Consider the following 20,096-nt stretch of genomic DNA (forward strand, 5'->3'; position numbering starts at 1 on the left):
GTTCATTCTTCATTTCAAAAAGAACCAATGACACCACAGCTGACATCTTCATTTGTATGTAAATTAGATTTAAGTGAAGCAGAGATGCACAAAGGCACTGGCCTCACTCTGTCTTCTTGAGTCATCCAAGCCCAATGGCAGGACAAAAGTCAGGATGATGTCATGGCCCAGGATGTAGTGGATGACCTTGGTGTCTTCCATGTGTAACCAAGGTCCTGAGCACCTGCTTTAGCTGCCTTTCGCTGGCCTGATGAAACAAATTGTTCTCATCTGCCCATTCTATTGGTGGAAATTTTCACATGCTTGGGGAAGACATCCCCCTAACTTCCCTATAGATTTGAGGCCTCTGGATTACCTTTGTCCTGGTTTGGCCCATCTGCCAAAACAGTTTTACCTGGGTGTGGCTGCTGCATATGCTACAGCTTCTTGGAGTTGCAGGTGAGAGTTGTGTGACAAATAGATTCCAAAGGTGGATAAGCAGCCCTAAAAAGGCCCTGGCAAGCCTTCACACAAGATGTGCTAAGTCTCCCTGAATACCATCTATTCCTCTTACAAAGGAATCCAAAAGGAAATTCACATGGTACTGCATATGGCAACTAACCCCCTTTGCCAGGGCTAGCTCACATATGTGCTCTTGTCCAGAGGGTTTCCACTTTCTTCAGGTGTTGAATATGACATGTAGTGACTGTGTGACCCCTGGACAACTCAACCTCTCAAGGCAACTCTCTAAGACCATGTGTTGCCTGTCAGAAGGTATCAACCTATACTGAAAGATGGACCTCATCAAGAGATCCCTAAACCCATGAAATCCCACATCCAATCCCTATCCCTTCAGGTTGTTAATATTACTCTGTTTACACTCTCTCCTGTAAATCAGCTTTGAGCTGGATAATCAATATAAACTAGGACTAGTAGCTAGCAGGTAGGGTCTGAAAAACATGACTGCTATCTGTCCCCTGAGGGAAAAGGGCTCTAGGGGTAAACCATGAGAGGATGGGGAGTGGGTTTCAAGCACTATAGCTTGTAAGTCCCCACTGGAGTATTTTCCTCAAAGATTACAGTTTATATCAATTAGTTAGCTAAACTTATAACTGGTATAAACCATGCATCCAAAAGTCTGTGGCACACTCTCCCTTAATTACATTTGGAATTTAAAGGAAAGTGGGCTCAAGTTTATTGATCTCATGTGGCAATGGGGGAAAATTCACAACTCCTAAAAGTCTTTTAATATGTCATTTTTTTATAATATAAGTCCCTTTCTGGGGCCTTCCTAAACTTCTCCCTAGGAATGGTGGGGCTCTCCGATGGCTAACTGCTTTAAAATGCTCCAGCTCCCTTTCCTCGTGCATAATTTATCCTCAGCTCCCAATGTAGAAACTGCTGTTGATTCTGCCAACACTGCTAGGATTCCTGTGGGAAATCCAAAATCTTCTGATCTCCAGAAGTCCATCTGGGCTTCTTCTGATCAAAGAGAGGAGAAAGAAGACAGAATCTCTTCTCGCAGCCTAAGTGACTACCTCTCAGAGACTTGGAGAGAAGCGCTCTCTCCTCTCTGCTGGCCTGAAGTTGAAATGCTTGGTTCCAAACTAGCTTGCTATTTTAGAGGAGACCCCCACAAGCTGTGACTGAGTCTTCTCAGTCAATTCTAATATACTTCTTGGAGAGCATCACTTCATTTGTCTCAATGGCTTGAAGGTTTCTAGTCCTTCCCTACTGTGATTAACTGGATTACTCATACCAAATTTAATGCCTTTGATTGATAGACTGACTCAAAAGAAATCTCTAGGCCTTATTCACACCTAGTTCATCCCTTTGATTAATTAATTCAGTTGGGCAGCCCCAGGCCTCAATGATTATGAGGGAGAGTATGGACCACCCCTCTCCCAAATATATGTGATAAATGTGTATACACACACACACACAAACATGCAGATATATTTTTTTAATGGTAAAGGAAAAAGGCTACAGATTATCAGACCTTAGGCACTTGGTGGGGAGGGAAGGGTTTTTCTCTTCCAATAGCATACCTATTTTTTCACTTTCAAAAGGATTATTGTTATATATTGAGCATTAACAATGGGATAAAAACTGATTTTAGATTTCAGGAACTACAGTTCATGCCCTGAAACCTCAATACCAGAGATATCTAAGACCCATATGACAGATGAGGTCATAAATTAAGAATTTTCTAACTATGCAGAGATTGGGAGTGATATCTAATTACGGTGGTGCTTAGACACTTCAATCCATACTCTGTTCTGCAGTACAAGGGACCCCACGAACTTCCAAAATGAAATTTCACAGAGCTTCGGTTTTCCTAAAGCTTGAGTTTTCCATCTCCAGAACTAAGCAGAAAATATATTTTAGCAGGAGCTGTCCCCACATGCACACATTTTCTCATTCTTCTGATAACCAGCCAAAATCCAAAATAGTAGGTTTTTGTAATCAGGTGTGTTTTGAAACTTGTTTCTAAAATTATGGTTTACATGGTCTTCAAATGATCTGCTTTGTTTAATTTGGGCTCACAGTTTGGCATTGCCTCCAAACAAATGTATGACCCCTTCTGACAAGGCTTCAATTTAGGAAAAACAGCAAGTATCCCTGTAAAAGCTGAAGAATTTGGTTCATACGATAGCAGAAAGGAAAGGGAATTTCCACTGGTTCCTTTTTTTTCAGGGCTTTCTCAGCACAGGCTCAAAAAAATGTTGATGCTTTATGCAAATGAGATAGGAAATGTGCCCCCAGGGATCTCAGCACAGAAACTCAAGTTGAATTCTGAATTCTCACCCTGGCTCTGTCACTGACTCACTATATGACTGTGGGTGAGCCATTTACCCTTCTCTCTTTCTAAATTCCTTCACGTTCCTAAATAGGGGCTAACAGTTCTGCACTTCAAGTAACTCAAGGGGATGTTGTAAAAATGAATTAAATGTTGGTAAAGTACTTAGGAGATCCATAGATTAGAAATACAGCATATGGTCTTAATGAGAATTTTTCTTTGTCAGAATTTTTTCCACACTCCCTAGAAAAGTCCACATAATGGAGCTTTTCTACTCTTTCTAAAGACATAATATATGTATATATACATACATGATATATATGTATATGGCTGTCGTTGAGTCATTTCAGTCATGTCTGCCTCTGACTCCTTTTAGGGTTTTCTTGGTAAAGACACTGAAGTGGTTTGTTATTTCCTTCCTCCAGTTTATTTTACAGATTAGAAAACTGAAGCAAACAGGATTAAGTGACTTGCCCAGGATCACACACTTGGTTAAGTTGTCGGAGGTCACATTTGAACTCGGGTCTTCCTGACTATAGGCCTGGGGCTCTATCAATTGTGCAACTAAAAAACAGAACCATCTGTTTAGACCCTTCGTCAACAAGGTCACGGACCCTTTGAAAGTGAGTAGATATTCTACTGCTTTTTCAGCTAAACTTTTCTTAACTTACCCTACCCTGCATCACTCTACTCTATCACACAGTCCCTCAACTCCTTCCAACTCCTCCAATCTCTCGTAAAAATGATAAGAATATCCAAGTTCTTGTTCACCATATGAAAAAAATGGTCCAAATCACTAATAATCAGAGAAATGTAAATTGAGACAACTCTGATGGTCTACTTCACACCCACCAAATTGACAAAAAAAGTGAAATGGCAAATGGGGGGGAGGGGCTTTGCAGGAAAATAGTCAGTACTAATACACTGTTTGTGGAACTGTAAACTGATTTTTAAATAAATTCTAGGGGCTTTTCTCCCAAGCTTGGTGCCAAGTGATACTGCTTCACTTGAACCCCTGAAGCAAGATGGTGAAGGTTGGAGTAAATGTTGTAAGGTTGGTTGGTTGTATTTGGTCGTAATGGGCACCTGGTGGCCAGAGCTGCATTCACCTCAGCTAGAGTAGACATTATGGCCATCAATGACCCCTTCATTGATCTCAGCTCCTTGGTTTATATGTTTCAATATGATTCCACCCATGGCAAGTTCAAGGGCACTGTCAAGACTGAGAATGGGAAACTGGTGATCAATGGAAAAGCCATTACCCTTTTCCAGGAATGAGATCCCACCAATATTAGATGGGGAGATGCTGGAAGCCAGTATGTTGTAGAGTACACTGGAGTCTTTACTACCATGGTAAAGGCTGGGACTCACCTGAAGGTCAGAGCCAAGCAGGTCATCATCTCTGCCCCTTCTGCTGATGCCCCAATGTTTGTAATGGGAGTGAACCATGAGAAATATGATAATTCCCTTAAGATTGTCAGTAATGCCTCCTGCTCTACCAACTGCTTGTCCCTCTTGGGTAAGGTCATTCATGACAACTTTGGCATTGTGGAAGGACTCATGACTACAGTCCATGCCATTATTGCTACCCAGAAGACAATAGATGATCCCTCTGGTAAGCTGTGGTGCGATGGACATGGTGCTGCCCAAAACATCATCCCTGTTTCCACTGGTGCTGCTAAGGCTGTAGGCAAGGTCATACCTGAGCTGAATGGGAAGCTCACAGGCCTGGTCTTCCATGTTCTTACTCCCAATGTATCTGTTGCAGATCTGACCTGCTGCCTAGAGAAACCTGCCAAATACGATGATATCAAGAAAGTGGTGAAGCAAGCATGATAGGAAGCCTTGAAGGACATTTTGGGCTACACAAAGGACCAGGTTGTATCCTGTGACTTCAACAGTAACCCTCACTCTTCTACCTTTGATGCTGACACTGGTATTGCCCAGCATATAGGTGGCTGCTGCACTAAGGACAATGATAGGTGATATTACCTGAGTGCCCCTCAAGAGACATTACCCTTATTCCCTTGATATTGGGAGAAGCTGGTATTGCCCTCAATGACCATTTTGTCAAGCTCATTTCTTGGTATGACAATGAGTATGGTTATGGCAATTGTGTAGTAGACCTCATGGTCTACATGGCCTCCAAGGAGTAAAGTGAAAAGCCATGGACCTTCATCCCCAACCAAAAAATGGAGATCCACCACTGGGGAGCCTACATTCCTAACCTATGTTCCTATACTGGGGATCCCACATCCCATTCACATCCTTGCCCCCAAAGCATCCCTGTAGTAGTGGGGAGAAGTCTGAAATCCTGTTTTGTGAACCATCAGTAAAGTGGCCACATTTAGTGCAAAAAAAAAAAATTCTAGAAAGTAATTTAGAGAACTACATTCCAAAAGCTACTAAACTGTGTATATCCTATGATCCAATGGTATCATTGCTAGGCCTCTAACCAATGGTGTGCTAAACATTTAACAACCAGCTTGCTGGAAAAAACAAAATGAATTCTTCACACACTTTTAAGTTTAATATGTTATTATATTTTCCCCATAACTTTCTTATGTCTAGACAATCAACAAAAATAAATAAATAAGGTCCTAATTTGGTTTTGTTATTCACTCAAATTTGACTCTTCTTGACCCCATTTGGAGCTTTCTTGGCAAAGATACTGGACTGTTTTGCCATTTCCTTCTTCAGCTCATTTTACAGATGAGGAAACTGAGGCAAACTGGGTGACGTGACCTGCCCAGAGTCACACAGCTAGTAAATGTTTGAGGCCAGAATGGAACTAAGGAAGATGACATTTCCTGACTCCAGGCCCTGCACTCTATCCCCTTTGCCAGCTAGCTGCCCATCCTAATTTGGGGCATTTGCCAATTTCTGAGCTGTAAACGCTCACACTGAAAACTCTCATTAGTCCTATGAGCTGGCTCCAACATATCATATCCTATAACTTAAAGGAATCAAAGAAAAAGGGAAAGTTCCCATATTTACAAAAGTACTTATAGCAGCTCTTCTAGCAGCAGCAAAGAACTGGAAATTCAGGGAATGCCAACCAACTGGGGAATGGATGAACAAGTTATGCTATATGAACATAACGAAATACTATTGTGTTGTAAGAAATTGTGATGGACAATTTCAGAGAAACCTTTATGAACAGATATAGAGTAAGGTACACAGCACCAGGAAAGCAATTCATATAATAACAACACTGTTGCAAAATAAACTTTGAAAGATTTTAAAACTGATCTGCACATTGGCCAACCTCAACTCCAGAGCATTAATGATAAAGAATAAACACTACCTATGCCCTGACAGAGAGGTGATGAATTCTAAGTGCAGAATAAAATACATATTTTTCTGGACATGAACAAAGTAGACAATTGCTTTGTTTGATTATGCGTATGTTATAAGCATTTTGGGTTTTTTTCCTAAATGGGGAGTGGGAAAAGGGAGAGCAAATAAATGCTTGTTAAAACTAACCCTAACAAAATACAAAAATATTTATAGGTGGTTTTTTTTTTGAGATGACAAAGAATGGGAATCTGAAGAGGTGTCCATAAATTGAGAAGCATTTGAATGAGTTAAGGTATACAAATATAAAAGAATACTATTATACTATAAGGAATGTTAAAGGGGATGATTTCAGAGAAACCTGGATGGTTACATAAACTGATACACAGAACCAGGAGAACAATGTATACAAAGGCAACAATATGGCAAATACAAACAACTTTGAATGAATTGGGAATTCTGATCAGTGTAACAATCGATCACAATTCTAGAGAACTAAGGGTGGTTTTAAAAACAAATGTTAAAAATTATTTTTTTATGCAGCTGGGAAATAAGATATACAGGTAATGGAGTACAGAAATCTATCTTGCCCTATAGTAAAAGAAGGGAAGGGATAATGAGAAGGGGAAAGGTGTTATAGAAGGGAGGGCAGATTGGGGGGAAAGGTAATCAGAATGTACACTGTCTTGGGGTGGGGGAAGGGGAGAGATGGGGAGAAATTTTGGAACTCAAAATCCTGTGGAAGTGAATGTTGAAAATTTAAAAATAAATTAATTAGTAGAGAGCTAATGATGAAATCTGCTACCTACCTCATGATAGAGGTAAAGAGCTCAAAGTGCAGAATGAGACAAAGTTTGTTTTTTTTAAAAAATATGGCTGGTGCAGAAATTTGTTTTACTTTACTATATATGTTTGTAACAGAGGTTTTGTTTTTCCTTTCATTTTCAATGGAGAGGAGGGGGAAAAAAGGAATATTTTTGCTGACTGAAAAAATATAAAATACAATTTTGTAACAGAAAAATGCTTTTATGAAAAAAATGAAATTTGAAGAAAAAAAAACTAAGAAAACGAGAGGGATATTCAGTAGTTTTCTGTTCCTGAGGGCTTGGTTGACTGCCAGGTTATAAAGAAGACACTGAGTAGTCTTAAGTATGATATTTCCAAATGACATAAGCTATGTGTTGCCTACCACTGATAATGTGCTACTCCAGTCAACATTCCCCCATTTCTATTTTTATCCATCAAATGGCCCTTTAAAAAAAGTATGTTCCATACTAATGCCTCATTTCCTAATTCCAGCATGTTGTTCCCTTTAAGAAGGCAAAGGTTAATCAGTCAGTAAAATTTATCAAGTGCCTACTATGTGCCAAGCACTCTGTTATGGGTAGAAGGAGTGCCATCACTAACTCCCACTCAAAAAGAAGTCAAAAAGAGAAGTACCATTTCTTGGCATCCTGCATCCTATCCTTCCATCTGTGGTATATTTGGGAACACCTAATCAGTGCATTATTCCCTAAAATTAATTTCCATTGAGTCTCCACCAGCAAAGGGTTGCCCTAGGATAGACCCCCTCCTGGAGCTCTCTGCAAGCACCCATATTACTTGGGCCTCTGCCATGGATCTGAAGCTTGACCCCTGGTCAAGTGCTGCCCCCATGGTGAAGCTGCTAATAATCAAGGTGAGCTAAAGAAAATGACTCCTCCCCCAAAGAAGACAGAAATCAGTAAAGAGAAGAACACATCAGAAGATGAAGAAGGCAGGAGAGAAGAGGCTATGGTTCTTCAGAAAGGCAAGAATTGCTGTGGCTGCACGAACAAAAAAAACTATTGCTGCCATTGCACCTGCCAACAAAGCAGTTATGACTCCTGATAAGAAGACCCCCATTGACCCTTAAGAAAGTAGCTCTCTGAGCCAATACTGTCATCACATCACCAAGAAGGGAGACACCCCTGCTAAAGCAGCAGCCACTCCTCCTAAGGAGGAGGAAGATGAGGAGGAGAAGGATGAAGAACTCATCAAAGAAGTAAGAAGAAATAGGAAAAAGGAAATGGGTAAACAGAAAGCTCCCAAAGTCAAGAAATAGACATTGGAAACTGAAGCATCTGCAAATTTCAATCTCTCCACAGGTAAGCTGAACTTCAACAAAACCGCTTCTGAGCTAAAAACTGGCATCATGAAAATTCTTTGCCAAAAAAGGCCCTTACCGTTGTGGTAAGCATTGGCACCAGCAGGAAGTTTGCTATGTGGAACTCAAATCCACTGGAGATGTAGAAAAAGCTCTTGAACTCAGTGGCTCCAAAGTGCTTGGCTCTGAAATGAACCTGGAAAAAAAACCAAAAAGAAAACAAAAAAGATGGAGATAGAGAACGCTCTTCATCAAGAATCTACTTTATAAAATAACTCAGAAAGAGCTCAAGAAAGTGTTAGAAGATGCTATTGAAATCAGACTTCATGAAGGTTGAGACCCCCAAAGGAATTACCTATGGTGAATTTAAGATAGAATCAGATGTGGATATGGCTTTGGAAGAGAAACAGGGAACTAAGATTGATGGTCAGGCTCTCATTCTGGACTACACAGGGGAGAAAAGTCAAGGATGAGAGAATTTGAGGACTGAGGGGAATAATCCATGGAGCAGAAACCACAAACAGCAGGTCAGCAGACTCAAAGACACTGGTGCTGAGTGACCTCACCTACCTCACCACTAAAGAAAGTCTGCAGGAAATGTCTGAGAAGGCTAAGTCCATCAGCTTGCATCAGAAATACCAAGGCTGACCTAAAGTGTCCTCATTCACTGAATTTGCCTCTGTGGAAAATGTGAAAGAAGCTTTGAATTCCTGTAGGATAGAAATCGGAGGCAGAGTCATACAGCTGCAGCTGAAGGGACAGACTGCAAGGAGCCAGTCCTACAAAACTTTATTTGTCAAAAGGTCTGTGCAAAGACACGAGAGAAGAAACAAAGGAAAATTCATTTCACAGCTCTGTGAGTACGAGGACAGTCACAGGCAGAGAGACAGGGTTGTTTAAAGGGTATAGTTTTGTTGAATTCAAATCAGAAAAAGATGCTAAAGTTGCAAAAGAGTCCATGGAAGTTGGGGAGATTGATGAAAAAAAAGCAACTGAAGATAAGGCCAAGTGCTGAGGGGGTGGTAGAGGACCAAGGAGCCTTTGGAGGCAGAGACTGATGCAACTTTAGAGGTCAGAGTGGTGTCCAAGGAGGCTGAGGAGGAAGAGATAAGTCACAGAGAAAGAAGACCAAGGTTGAATAGCTTCTCCCATTCTCTTTCCCCCTGCCATTTGAACAAACTCTAGGGGTTTTACGTGTTACCTTCTGAGGACATTCCAAGACAAACACGCAGTCTGGATGTCATCTTGGAAAAACATGGATGACATTTCAAGGGAGAGAGTGGGTTAGTTTTGACTTTTTGTAGAGATAGGTGATGCATGTGGGAGGTAACCTTTTTGTCTATGATTTGTCTTGAGTTTTTAATGTTATGTTCATTACACAAAACTATTTTTTCTGTTAAAAAAACACACAATGAAAACACAGGTTCCCATCCTGGTTCTCTGAAGTAAAGGGGTGCTGTGGGGAAAAAATGCCAGATTCCAATCCTGATTTTGCAGCTTTAGGTAAATCACTTAACCTCTTGGACCTTACTTTCGTCACTCATAACTTGAGGAGTTGGACTACTTGGAAAACATCTAAGATCTATTTTAGCTCTAGCTCTCATGATCCTATCACTCATCTCCCTTCAGTCTGATCTTTAGATTCTGTTATTTGCTCCTGTCTTACTGTGGTATCTTTAACAATTATGTTAAACAGTACAACACCGAGCAACAGAGTCTTAAGACCAGGTAAGTATCCCCAAGAGATCAGTGGACCAATGGATAGAGTTCAAGGGGAACTGGATGGAAAAAAATTTATATCTTTATTTTTACTAGCCTCAAGCTAAAATTTAACATTTCCTTCTATTATTTAAAAACATCACTCTGAGAAGGGGTTCATAGGTTTTACAAAGACTCATCTAGCTCTTATTTCCCCATTCTATCCAGAAGCAAAAAACCTTTGGTGTCTCCTAGCTACCTCTGTCTCTCTAACAGCTTAGGGAGTACCAGTCCATCAAAAGTCTCAGGTCATTATGCCTGACATTTTTTAAAAAATTATTATGATTGACCACTGACTCTTTACCTACCACCCTTCAAGGAGGCCATAATCCACCCCCATCCCTAGAGGAGAGGTATAGAGTGGTCACTCTTCATTTAGGTCATTCTGTATGCAAAGTATTGTTTTACTTAAGAAGGATGCTCATTATCAGGAAAGCTAATACAGTTTTCCAAACCCAGGAGGCATAATTAACAACAAAGGCCTGGGGTTTCATGACTGGACCTTGCAAGATACTCCACTATCTCTCTTAAGCCCCACAACATACTTATCCACCAGTTCCCTGGACAAGCCTGATTGATAGACCAAAGAACTCCAAGGTACCATTATCTTTAGCTGATCATGAGTCTATAGCCCAAGCAATTCACTACTGATCCAAAAAAGGTAAGATTTCTCCTCATCTGGGTTTCCTCCTGCTTTATGGAAAGAATATGAGAATTTGGAGTTGACAGATCCCTTTCACAGAAAGTTGCAATTCACCATTTAAGCAGCTCAGGAAAATGAAAATATCAACTTTGGCTAGCTAATTTAATCTAATTCAATAAACATTTATTAAGTTGCTATTATGTGCAAAAAAAGCAGTAATGCTTCAAAGGAGCTTGTACTCTATGGAAGAGGATACAACTTGTACACAAGTATATACAAAATAATTTCAAGGAGAAATTGAATCAAGAAAACAATTTGCTCGATGAATGTAAATGGAAAGAATAACAGCAACATCAACAAAAATATAATGAAACTGAACAAGTTTGCCCCTGAAAAAATGAAAACACAAACTTGTATCTTTTTTTTGCAAATGTAGGAAGCAACCTGGAATGTTACATACTCTTGGTCAATGACTTGGTCAATGTCATAGTTAGGTCTGCTAAACTGATCTTTTAAATTCTTTGTTACAAAAGATGGTTCACTGGAGAGGAGAGAAGAAGGAACTATATTCAAGAATGAATCTGATGTAAAAACAAAAAAGATTACATAGCCAAAGATAAAAAAAAGAGGAAAAGGAACCATATGTACAATGTTTATGTAACAAATATGTAACTACATATACACATATAAAGATACATATATATGCATATGTATATACACCTTTTTGTTGCATTAAAAGAACTAGAAATTCAAAGATTGACCCAACTTTAACCCTCAGTACCTCTTCACCAACTTCAGCTGGAGAGTCTCCCAAAGTGCTCCTTTAGAGAAGCCATAGACAAAGATAAACTCTTAATTTTATCAACTACTTAGCTTGGTTTCAACTCTGGGTACCTCATACCCCTGCAGGGGGTTTCATCTGGTGTTCTCCCCCCCACTTTTTAAAGCTTTCTTTCTGTACTGTTTTCCCCCATTAGATTATAAGCTCTTTGAGGGCAAGGGCTATTATTATTTTAAGTTTATATTCCTATCATTCCTATATTCCTAACACAGTGTCTAGCACATACTAAGCTATTAATCAATGTTTATTGACTGTTGATAGACTAGATGAGCTAGAGACTATCTCAAAACTCTGTTTCTTCTGTTTTATGGTTCTTTCTTGAGTAAAGGTGACCCAATATCAACCTTAAGATGGATGTGTCAAGATTTAGGTGACTTTATGAATTTAAGAGGTCTGGAGGTGCTGTGTCCTTTGGTCACAGCTAACTGGGAAAATTCTAAATTAGAGAAAATTCCTACCAGCAAGAGGAGACGCCCAAGCCCTAACCTGGCTGGTCAGAAGACATAGAATTTTAGGGGATAGTGTAGAGCCAAAATAACATGGAATAATTCCTATTCATAAGTTCTGAAAACTGTTTTACATTCAGATGTTTGAGTCTCAGCCTCCTGGCAAAGTATAACAAAAGTTAATACTATGGCATATTTGGTTTGTTTCTGCCAATGTGTTCTGAGTGTAACAGTATTTAAGTTACTGAATCTTGTATGATCTGACATAGACTAGTGTGAACAGTAACAGGAAACCACAACCTAAAAACAAACTTTGAAAGATTTAAGAATTCTAATCAATGCAATGAACCACCACAACTCCAGAGAAGAGAAGCTAAAAGATGCTACCCTCATCCTGACAGAGAAGTGATAGTCTCAGGATGCAAGAATGAGACATACCTTTTTGGACATGGCCAATGTGAAGATTTCTTTCACTTAACTGTGCACATCTGTTACATGAGTTTTCTTTTTCCAGGGTAGCATGGGGGTGGAAGTGGGGGCAGCAGAGAAAAAAATTAATTCTTGATATAATTGAAAAAGCAAATTTTAACTTAAAAGAAAAAAGTTAGCCTAGACACTGAATGAATCTCTTGTGTATTTCAACCACCTTAACTTAACTATTCTAATGCAATTAAGCTTCATACCTATGAAAGACAGACTTATTGCTAATGACTAAAGCTAGTTCAGTCTTCCTGCCCCATTTTCCTGCTTTCTAGACTAGCTACATTTTGCATGACTCAGAGAAACCCATGAAGCCAGGATGAATTTGAGCCCATCTGCTCTCTCTCCACTCTCCATTACTATTGTTTCTACTTTGAGCAGCGCTGCTGTCCTTCTTGGATGTACCTCTTTTTCCCAATATGGTTTTTTGTTGCTTTTTAGAGTTTTATTGTTGCTGTTGCTGCTTTTTACAACCTGGAGACAACTCAGAGGAAAGTAAACAGGACAATGAAGGGCCATGACGAGATCATAGCATATAAAGATCAACTGATGGAACCTGAAGAGCGCACTTAGAATGGACACAATGGTTTTGTCTAATGAAAGGGGATTAGGTATGCTCTATTCAGAGCACAGAATTGGGAGAAATGGGTAGAAGTCGAAGAAAGGCATATGTAGGTTCCATATAAAAGGAAACTGCCTAACAAATAGAGTCATCCAAAAGTGGAATGTGCTACTTGGGAGACACTGAGTCACCTCTCAATAGAAACTTTCAAGTGAAGACTAGATGGTCTTTGAAGATCTTTCCAACTCCTAAGTAATTTTGGCTCAGTGACACTGAGGACCAGAGAGCAGAAGTGATTTGCCCAAAGTCACATAGTTAGGAAATGGCATTGTCAGAATTTGAACTCAGGTCTTCCATCTTCTTTCTACTTCATGACACTACTGGAACATCCAGAAATTTTGTGAACCAATTGCAACTAAGGCAAATTCTAATGTATCACCCCACTCTACTCCAACCAAGACTTGCCTATAATGGTAGATGTCAGTAGCCAATTTGATCTGAGCCCATGAAATGTGCCTTAATAAAAAGCTACCAATATGTGCTCAGTATTCCAGGGGGGTTCCACACATGGAATGTGGAGCTTTATCCATATTCCCTGTTATCAATATTCCTTCCTGTTCTGTCATAGCCAATCCTTTATCCCCAAGCAATGCTTTCCTAGAACTTCACCAGAAAATACAGGAATTTAGGATTTTCAGCTGGCACCAATGAGATCAAGAACCTGCCCTTCACTGGCTACATGATCAACTGAGATTAAGGGATCACAGTTTCAACCCGACACCAATATTCTCTCACCACATCTGAGAACTTCATCTCCTCTAGGTCTCCCTCAATACCAAAGTGTGAAAAAGATTTATCCAGCTACTCAGCTTTCCTCTGGAGATTTCAGTGATGTTCATACAAAAAACAAAACAAAACAAAAAAAAAACAAGCTACATTTATACCCTGGTTACAGGGATCTGGAAGCAATCACCATCTGAGACTAGCACCCCTCCTGTTTAAACCTTACTGGCAGGACCAGTTGAGCCAGGTCAACATATTTACTAAACTAGACTTTCAAAGAATCCAATCTACGCTGGGAGGAGTGGAGAGGTGGGGGCAGGAGATGAATGGAAGACTAAGTCATCACCAGTATGAGAAGTTCAAGTCTATTATGATACACTTTGGCTCCTTTAACAACATTCCTGGAAACCTTTAGCACTTTATGAACACATCTTCAGTCACATTCCTATATTTGCAAGCACCTTACCATCTCATGAAGCTCATGCCAACCTTTTTAGCCTAATTATACTTCTTCATAAGACTGAAGTGATGATATTTCAATGAGGAGAAAGAATTCTTGAAACTTATTCTTTAACAGATGAGGTGAATAATGGATGGAAGATAAGTGCTAGGTTCTAATAGAAGACTCTGGAACCTGAACTCTGGAACTGTAATTGGAAGAGCCTGTAGTGGTTCCTAAGCTTAGAATGCAATCATAACCACTTTTTCCTTCAGTTTTCCTCCTTAATGGCATTCCTCAAGCTGAGCAAGTCTTTTCAAATGGTGGATGTGCGTGTGTACATGTAAGATACGTATGTCTACAGAAATTATATAAATATATAGACATGCAGCTCAGGAATGGCATGGATAGCTATCTTTGGTTCACCTAGAAGGGAACAGGTGAAAAGTAGTATATGGGTTCTTGCTCTCCTCTTCACCTATCTCCAAGAGGAGTACTGGACTAGATTTAGATCTATATGTCTAGAAAAAATAATGCTGGAACAGGGGTGCAAGTCAGGTTCCTAAGAAGATCAACTTCCCTAGTTATTTTTACACTTCCTTTAATTTATATTCTTTCTTACCAAAGCTAGTTACACATTAAAATAAAAACAGAAACAGCAAATCAATCAGTCAGTCAATAAGCATTTATTAAACACTTATGGTGTGCCAGGCAGTGTGCTAAGGGCTGTGGATACTAAGAAAGGCAAAAGACATTCCTAGGAGCTCACAGTCTAATGGAGGTTAGCCAGGAAATACTCAGAGTGGGAAGATGGGATGTATTTTTCAAAGAACTGCAAGAAGATCAGTGTTACCAGATCAAAGAGTATGTAATGATGAATAAGGTTTTAGAGGACTAGAAAGGTAAGAGGGAGCCAGGCTGTAAAGGGCTTTGAATGCTAAGAGAATTTTATATTTGATCCTGGGGTAATAGACAGCCATTGAAGTTTATTGGGTAAGGGATTTGGGGCAACACATGGTCAGATCTTTACTTTAGGAAGATTAACTTGACAGGCGAGTGGAGGATGGACTAGATGAAGGAAGCCTTGAAGCAGGGAGATTTGCTACCTCAAGTCCAGGTATAACATGATAAACATCTGATTAAGATCAGTAGTGGTAACCTGGAAAGACTTCTATGAACTGATGCTGAGTGAAATGAGCAGAACCAGGAAAACATTATATACAGTAACAGCCACAGTGTTCGAGGACTGTTTTTGATAAGACTTAGTCCTCCACAGCAAGGTGAGGATCTAAAACACTTCCAAAGGACTCATGTTGCAAAATGTCATCTACATCCAGGGAAAGAACTATAGAGTCAAAACACAGAGTGAAGCAGACATTTTCTCTTTGTTATGTTTTGGTTTGGTTTGATTTTTCTCATAATTTCTCCCATTCATTTTAATTATTCTATGCAACATGACTAATGTGAAAATGTGTATAATAAGAATGTATGTGTAGAACCCACATAAGATTGCATGCCGACTTGGGGAGGGAGGGGGAAGAGAAGGGGAGAAAATTTAAAACATATGAAAGCGATTGTTGAAAACTGAAAACAAATCATTTCATTTTTTAAAACAAAAAGAGTAGTGGTGGTACCAGAGGAGAGAAGGGGTGTATAGGAGAGATGCCATGGAGGTGGAATTGGCAGGACTTGGCAACAGATTAGAATTGTTGTGTTGTGTTTGTCCTTTGTTCTCAAAGAGAACCATGACATCAAGATGATGAGTGAAGAAGGGCAAGGTCACCAACCTCACTTTCTCCTCTTGAGCTCTCTGGGACCCTTATGGTAGATGAGAGTGAAGCGTTGAAGATGAAACCTAGGTTATAAACCTGGGTCACTGGGAGGATGGTGGTTCCTTTAACAGTAACACGAAAGTTTGGAAGGGGGCAGAATATGAGAGGAAGATAATATATTATGTTTTGGATATGTTTAGTTTAAGATGTCTGTGGGACATCTAGTTTGAGATGACCAATAGGAAGTTGGAGATTCAAGTCTGGAAGTTGGGAGAGAGGTTAGGGTTGGATAAGTAGATCTGAGAATCAGCAGCAGAGAGACAACTGAAACCACAGGAACTAATGAGACCACTAAGTGAAATAGTAGAGATGGAGAAGAGAAGAAGGTGCATGAATAGTATGGAGGAAGAAACGGACAGAACCATGGTTATTAAACACCATAGGGACACCCGTGGTTAGTGGGCATGAGTGGAAGATCCAGCAAAGGAGAGTGAGGGGTGGTCAGACAGGTGGGAGTAGACCCAGCACAGAACAGTGGTTTGGAAACCTGGAAAGAATGTATCAAGGAGAAGAGGGTGATCGAGTGTCAAAGGCTGGAGGGAAATCAAGCTGGATGAGGAAAAAGGGCAACTAAAAGATCATTGGCAACTTTGGAGAGAGCAGTTGCAATTGAATGATGAAATCAGACCTGGAATTCAGTAGAGTTCTTCAGAGGGGAGGGTGGCTTGATTCTTTCTTTAGCACACAAACCAAGTGCTTTCCTTTGGGGTGGAGGGTGTGGCACTTAGGTGTCTGGGAAGTAGGATTCACCGGAGACCTTTTGTCTTGATCATTTAAGAGTTTGGGTGCACATTTTTGCATACGTTCCTTTATCGGGTTAAATAAATGTATCCTGTATTCTGTAGTTAGCCTGAGCACTTGCATTTGGGGTTTAGGTTCATTATCTTTCCTTGGCATGAGCCAAATTCTGGGTTCAGCAAGAACAAAAGAGAGGTACTTAGTGAGAGTACCCCAAGACTGAACCCAGCCCAACCTTTTAAAGCCCAGCAGTCTGCTTCTGGGCCAGACTACAATTAATCTGGCATATACTGAACAAGACATGGCCCCTGTCTTCGTCTGAATTGATATTTATTCCAGGATAGTTTCATCTCAATTTAGCACAAGTGGTTTGCATACAGTAAACATTTAATGTTCCATGTGTCGTTACACTATATTTCAGTGTCCCTAGCTGAAACAAAAACATAGGGGACTTCAGTGCATAGTTTAACATGACTGCATTAAATGCCATTTTTTCAGATAAAAAGTCTAACTCTCCATTTCCAACCACTAAACACTAAACCAGAGTTCGTGTGTGGTAGGTTACTTTTTCAACTGCAGTGACTGACCTTCCACTGGAAAAAAACAGACCTTCCTAGGAGAGAGGTCCAAGTACATCCCAAACATTACAAAATATTCGAGCTGGAAAAGAATGTATAGGTTATCTAGTCCAACCCTTTAATTTTACATAGGAGGAGACAAGCTGAGACAGGAAATTGTACTGGATTGCACAAGATATAACTGGGACTAGGTTACAAGTTTCTTGACTCTCATTCCAATGTATTTATCCTATATATCATGTCCCTTAAGACTGAATTTCACCCACATGTGGGGGCTCAGACACTGAATTTGAAGCCTGAAGACCCGACTTTGAATTCTGGTTTTAGTGCTTACTACGGAGTCTGAATCTATTTTCACATTTTGTAAAATGAGAAGGTTGGCCTATCAGAGGTTCCCGAATATATTTGACCTATAGCCCTCTTAAAAAAGAAATTACTCAGTGACCCCCTGCAAATCTATTTTCTTTAACCCTTTAATGTTGTTTTTTTTTAATTTGCATCATTTCAAAAAAAAAAAACCGCCCCCCTGGATGATTCCTGTGGCCCCCAGGGGGCGGGATCACCCATGTTGGGAACCTATGGTAGATGATCTAATCTTTCCATTCTAATTCTAAATCTATGTCACTGGTTGGGAGTGAGTGCTGTACTATTAATTCTGTATGGCATTTCATTTAACCTCCATGTGCTACACAGGGAGACCCTGACTACCTCAGAAGGTTGGTGGAAGAAATGTTTAGATAACTGTTTGGAGTCAGGAGACCCACTGTGTGACAATGGACTTCAACTCTGCCCCATTTTCCTCAACTATAAAATGGGGACTATTATTGTGAGGAACACACTAACATAGTACAAAAATGCGAGTTATTACATCATAACATTATATCAGAAGAGCAGTCATGCCATTAACTTTCATCATGGCAGAAGCATCTGTAGTATTATGATAAGAGGAATTTGATAGATGTCCCAACTTTTCTGCTTCTGTGGTCTGTTCCAAAGAAAGCTACTAAAGTTTAAGTGCATGGTTGCTTTGATCCCTCCATACTTCAATGCTTTTAGGACCTGTGATTCTGCCAGTGTGGTTCCTCCCTCCACTGACAGCCTGAAGCCCTCATGGAAGTGATTTTCACACTGTTGTTGGACAAAGTTTAAGAGGTCATCCTACTCAACCTCCCAACCCATGCAGTTCTTATTTCTTTGAAGATTCCAAATAATTGTGATAGTAAAGTACAATTTGAACTAATGTTTGTATAAAAAACAAAGTTTTCCCATCTTCAACCAAGTGATGTCTGCATGGTTTCATCATTTTCTCCAGCTTCTTTCAGCAGTATATGCATAGGACTAAAGGCAGGGGGTGATGGTTACAATCTAAGGCTGAGACTTAGATGGATAAAATCAGCCATAGGCTAAGGAGGCAAAAGACCAGTGAAAAGAGAACAGTGTAGAGTTGAACTGGTTCACCCCTTGGTCCAGATGAGAAAAGGAGAGTGTAGTTAGTGCAGAAGTGATGGTCTGGATAAGAATCAAGAGGCAGAGAGCTCAGAGGTTACAGTTTGGACGAAGAACAGGGTATGGAGTTTTGAGACAGAAGGAGAGGTAGAATGACAGTAAATTCTGATCATATAAGGGAAAGAAACACATTTATCCAAGCTAATGGCAAAGAGAATTTGGAGACTTTATACAGATTAAAATATGGTAAAAAAAAAAAAAAAAATTTTTTTCACTTAGAAGTGAGAGTTCTTCTCTCAAACCAAATGAAAGATCTTGATCTCACCAAAAGGAAAAATCTTTGAAGTCTTATGAAAGACAAACTGGAAATCAGGGACATTTGAGCAGTCAATTTCACATGTCTGCAAAATCATCTCACTCTCTTAAAGAAGGCTGAACCACATGTGTCTCTCCCCAAATAAGCTCCGCTAACAACTCCACAACATATACAGGTATTCAACACCATATCTTTCCTCTCCAAAGATCAGGAGTCATTGCCTTCTTCATACAAAGAGGTCAGAGCAAGGGTACATTGGTAAATATTTAACAACCAGCTCAGAAAAATATATATACACATAATATACTTTTAAGGAAAATTGACATTATCAACAATTTCTCCACTACCTTCCTAAGTCTAGACAATCTACAAAACAATGAATCAAACCAAGATTTGGAGGTTTTGCTACATGGTATAAATGCTCACACTGAAAATTCAACAATCTACTCTCCTGAGCTTGTTTTAGCTGGTTCCAGCATGCTACTTACTACCTAGACAACCTTTGGCAATTCCTTTTCCTTCTCTTGGCCTGAGTTTTCTTCCCTGTAAAATGACAACATTGGACTAGGCATAACTAAGGTCCTTTCCAACCCTTATGTCTATGATCCCAGGAGCTGCAATAGCTCTAATAACCACTTTTATTTACCCTGAGCTGGATATTTGTTATAGGAAGAGATACCTCCAACATGACAATAGATTCATTCACACACAACTTTCTATCTGCCACCTCTATCCCTTTGCACAGACTGTTACCCATGCTGAAATTATTTTCTTCCCTACCTCCATCTCTTGGAAGCTCCCTTCCAGGCTCAGCTTAAATGCTAATCCCTTTAACAAAGGTATTTCTTGCAAATTAAAAGAATGAGGAAAAAAATCTCATATCTATTAGATTGGCAAATAGGACAGAAAAGGTAAATGACAACTGTTGGAGGGGGTTCATTGTTGGTGGAGTTGTGAACTGATTCAACCATTCTGTAGAACAATTTGGAACTCCGCCCAAAGGGCTATGAAACAAGGCACACTCTTTGGCCTA

The 20,096-nt window shown here is 39.8% G+C and overlaps 2 pseudogenes; both read left to right on the forward strand.

The window, feature by feature from the left end:
• The first annotated feature begins 413 nt into the window (after window positions 1-413).
• Window positions 414-4,957, forward strand: LOC140508027 (glyceraldehyde-3-phosphate dehydrogenase-like; annotated as a pseudogene).
• A 2,734-nt stretch (window positions 4,958-7,691) lies between these two features.
• On the forward strand, window positions 7,692-9,216 carry LOC140508028 (nucleolin pseudogene; annotated as a pseudogene).
• The last annotated feature ends 10,880 nt before the right edge of the window (window positions 9,217-20,096 follow it).

This window comes from Notamacropus eugenii, chromosome 5 (genome assembly GCF_028372415.1).
Source record: "Notamacropus eugenii isolate mMacEug1 chromosome 5, mMacEug1.pri_v2, whole genome shotgun sequence".
NCBI lineage: Eukaryota > Metazoa > Chordata > Mammalia > Diprotodontia > Macropodidae > Notamacropus > Notamacropus eugenii.